Genomic DNA, 4,347 nt, shown 5'->3' with positions numbered 1-4,347 from the left:
AATATAATACGTACGTTTTTGGGCGTACGGTAAAATATCTGTATGGTAGAAAAATGAAAGAAATTGAGCGTTAAAGAAGATATGTTACAAGCGCGGAATGTGGCAAAACTTGTACATATTTGAAAGAGAAAAATGGTGTGTCGACCTGACATATATATATGAAACAGGCGACGATGGAAAAGGATTTAAATTTTGTCCATTTTATATATACATATTGTATAGTTCCCTGGTTGATCCTGCCAGTAGTCATATGCTTGTCTCAAAGATTAAGCCATGCATGTCTCAGTACATGCCGTATTAAGGTGAAACCGCGAATGGCTCATTAAATCAGTTATGGTTTCTTAGATCGTACTAAAATTTACTTGGATAACTGTGGTAATTCTAGAGCTAATACATGCAAAACAGAGTTCCGACCAGAGATGGTAGGAACGCTTTTATTAGATCAAAACCAATCGGTGGCGGGTGTTTACACTCGTCCATCGTTTGCTTTGGTGACTCTGAATAACTTTGTGCTGATCGCATGGTCTTATAGCACCGGCGACGCATCTTTCAAATGTCTGCCTTATCAACTGTCGATGGTAGGTTCTGCGCCTACCATGGTTGTAACGGGTAACGGGGAATCAGGGTTCGATTCCGGAGAGGGAGCCTGAGAAACGGCTACCACATCCAAGGAAGGCAGCAGGCGCGCAAATTACCCACTCCCGGCACGGGGAGGTAGTGACGAAAAATAACGATACGGGACTCATCCGAGGCCCCGTAATCGGAATGAGTACACTTTAAATCCTTTAACGAGGATCCATTGGAGGGCAAGTCTGGTGCCAGCAGCCGCGGTAATTCCAGCTCCAATAGCGTATATTAAAGTTGTTGCGGTTAAAAAGCTCGTAGTTGAATCTGTGTGTCACAGTGTCGGTTCATCGCTCGCGGTGTTTAACTGGCATTATGTGGTACGTCCTACCGGTGGGCTTTGCTCTTCACGGGGCGGTCCAACTAATATCCCATCGCGGTGCTCTTCACTGAGTGTCGAGGTGGGCCGGTACGTTTACTTTGAACAAATTAGAGTGCTCAAAGCAGGCTACCTTCGCCTGAATACTGTGTGCATGGAATAATGGAATAGGACCTCGGTTCTATTTTGTTGGTTTTCGGAACCCCGAGGTAATGATTAATAGGGACAGATGGGGGCATTCGTATTGCGACGTTAGAGGTGAAATTCTTGGATCGTCGCAAGACGGACAGAAGCGAAAGCATTTGCCAAAAATGTTTTCATTAATCAAGAACGAAAGTTAGAGGTTCGAAGGCGATCAGATACCGCCCTAGTTCTAACCATAAACGATGCCAGCTAGCGATCCGCCGAAGTTCCTACGATGACTCGGCGGGCAGCTTCCGGGAAACCAAAGCTTTTGGGTTCCGGGGGAAGTATGGTTGCAAAGCTGAAACTTAAAGGAATTGACGGAAGGGCACCACCAGGAGTGGAGCCTGCGGCTTAATTTGACTCAACACGGGAAACCTCACCAGGCCCGGACACCGGAAGGATTGACAGATTGATAGCTCTTTCTTGATTCGGTGGGTGGTGGTGCATGGCCGTTCTTAGTTGGTGGAGCGATTTGTCTGGTTAATTCCGATAACGAACGAGACTCTAGCCTGCTAAATAGACGTAATTATGGTATCTCGAAGGCTCTCGGCTTCTGCCGGTGGGGTTTTTACTACCAACGTACAAACAAATCTTCTTAGAGGGACAGGCGGCTTCTAGCCGCACGAGATTGAGCAATAACAGGTCTGTGATGCCCTTAGATGTTCTGGGCCGCACGCGCGCTACACTGAAGGAATCAGCGTGTGTTCCCTGGCCGAAAGGCCCGGGTAACCCGCTGAACCTCCTTCGTGCTAGGGATTGGGGCTTGCAATTATTCCCCATGAACGAGGAATTCCCAGTAAGCGCGAGTCATAAGCTCGCGTTGATTACGTCCCTGCCCTTTGTACACACCGCCCGTCGCTACTACCGATTGAATGATTTAGTGAGGTCTTCGGACTGGTGCGCGGCAATGTTTCGGCATTGCCGATGATGCCGGGAAGATGACCAAACTTGATTATTTAGAGGAAGTAAAAGTCGTAACAAGGTTTCCGTAGGTGAACCTGCGGAAGGATCATTACAATGTTCCAATATATCTCAAAGAGAGAGGAGAGGAGGAGAGAAAATGAATTCGATTAGTTTGTGGATAAGAATTCATATAAAAAAAAAAGATATTGTTGAGCCCGCCAGATCATTCGTGCGTGATTTACACGGCCAGACGTGTGTACTACACGTATTAGGCCTTTGATCTGCGTTGCGTAGGCCACAACAAATCTTTCAAAGAGAGAGAGATATATGTGTTGTTGGGGTTTGTGATTATGAAGGTGCCCCAACGCACAAAAATATATAAAAATGTACAAAGTTGGGATGTGGTGTGGTGGAGAAGAGTTGGGCCCGACCAGATCATTCGTGCGTGATTTACACGGCAGACGTGTGTACTACACGTATTAGGCCTTTGATCTGCGTTGCGTAGGCCATCTTCCTTCCAAGACACACACGTGTTGGGGTTTGTGTGATTTTATGATAGTGCCTCAACACGGAAAAATAAGCGTACGAGAAGAGTTGGGCCCGACCAGATCATTCGTGCGTGATTTATACACGGCCAGACGCGTATTATATTACACGTATTAGGCCTTTGATCTGCGTTGCGTAGGCCATCTTCTCGATAGAGAGAAAGCCAATGTATTCTTTTTTCTTTCTTTACACACACACACACACAGTTGTAGTAGGACAGGGAGGGATGCGAGCGTGCTAATCACGCTTCCTCAAGTCTTCGCTGTGGTGTAAAAAAAAAAAAGAAAAAAAGGAATCGTTGGGAAAGTCCAAAGGACGAAAATATCGGGCAGTCTGAAGATAACTTAATGCTCGTTTACATTGGTATCAAGAGAGACCGGCTTGTGTAGCTCGTTTCAATGCTGTGTCGTTGTCATTGACACCCTACTCTGTTGCGCGCTAGTGGCAGCATGAGCGTGGGACGTATATATATATGACACCCAGCTAGAGCCGGCCGTGAGTCCGTCCGGTGTAAATAACGACGAAAGGAGAGAGAAACTTTTCGAATCCAGTATCGGGTTGATAATTGTCCAGTTTGAATATCCATATCCCCGTCGTTTTTGGAGGTGATATACTCTCTGTGTTTCTTCGATAGAAGGCTTTTCAATGTTCTATTCGCTCCGACCGTCGAACTTGCAAGAAAACAGTGGTTTTGGATTTGCTCGTACATATATATATGGTTTCGACGGAAATATCTCGTTCTTTAAGGGACAATTATGTCGTTGTACGACGACTCCCGAATCTCCTTCGCGCGCTGGTTGGAGCTCTTCGGGTATCGGCTTGTTCCGAAATATAACACAAAAATGTGGTGGATAGCAAATACACATTATATATATATGAGAGAATAAAAGGGAAAAATTACCCTGAACGGTGGATCACTTGGCTCGTGGGTCGATGAAGAACGCAGCTAATTGCGCGTCAACGTGTGAACTGCAGGACACATGAACATCGACATTTCGAACGCACATTGCGGTCCACGGATACAATTCCTGGACCACGCCTGGCTGAGGGTCGTTTACGTACTTATAAACTGCTTGCGTTGATGGCACTTGTTGCCTATATACGTACGAGCGAATGGTGGGCGCTTCGTCGGCGTTTGTCGCGGTCCTATGAATATTGAGAAATTTTACGTACGTCTAACAGTCTTCGAGAGAGATGGAAATCGTGTTCGAACTAGCGTGAGTGTGGAAGGCGGTGTCGTGTGTCGTATATGTTTTATATACGTCCGCCCGTCTGAAACACCGCTTCGAAGCGGTGACAAAATCTTTTTCGGGACGATTCGTATTCGTAGAACTATCGAGATTTCACTGGTACATTTTCAACGCGCTCCCGACGTCGCCTGAAATGAAACGAGATGGGTTTAACCCACGAAAGCGTACTACACGAGTCTGTCCTATGTGAAGACTGTGTACAGAGATCGAACGAACGCATGAAAGAAATTGAACGAAAGAACACATAACCCGCAAAAATATAGAGTAGAATTGTGACCGTTGCTTCGAATTTGAATTTATATGTATATATATATCATAGCCCCAGGGAGTGGAACCTATGAGTGTGGAAGGATGTCTCTTACCGTTATGTTGCCAGAGGAAAAAAAGTCTCTCTCTTCGTACGACACATTTGTGTACGAATTGTATCGATGGCTATATAGATCCGATGTTGCACATATTCTGAGTAAAGAACACCCCACCCGGGTTACCGTCCTAAAACTCTTCTATTGGTGTGGCTAT

The 4,347-nt window shown here is 45.8% G+C and overlaps 2 non-coding genes across 2 annotated transcripts; both read left to right on the top strand.

Moving 5' to 3' along the window:
• Positions 1-223: 223 nt before the first annotated feature.
• LOC143262115 (small subunit ribosomal RNA) lies at positions 224-2,144 on the top strand. Its single transcript, XR_013036048.1, has one exon. It is a non-coding gene; the product is annotated as a small subunit ribosomal RNA (ribosomal RNA).
• Positions 2,145-3,476: 1,332 nt separating this feature from the next.
• LOC143262099 (5.8S ribosomal RNA) lies at positions 3,477-3,631 on the top strand. Its single transcript, XR_013036033.1, has one exon. It is a non-coding gene; the product is annotated as a 5.8S ribosomal RNA (ribosomal RNA).
• Positions 3,632-4,347: the final 716 nt, after the last annotated feature.

The sequence above is a fragment of the Megalopta genalis genome, unplaced genomic scaffold (assembly GCF_051020955.1).
Source record: "Megalopta genalis isolate 19385.01 unplaced genomic scaffold, iyMegGena1_principal scaffold0091, whole genome shotgun sequence".
NCBI classification, from domain to species: domain Eukaryota; kingdom Metazoa; phylum Arthropoda; class Insecta; order Hymenoptera; family Halictidae; genus Megalopta; species Megalopta genalis.
Note: the sequence above shows the minus strand (reverse complement) of the source record. Positions and strands in the feature narration are given on the sequence as shown.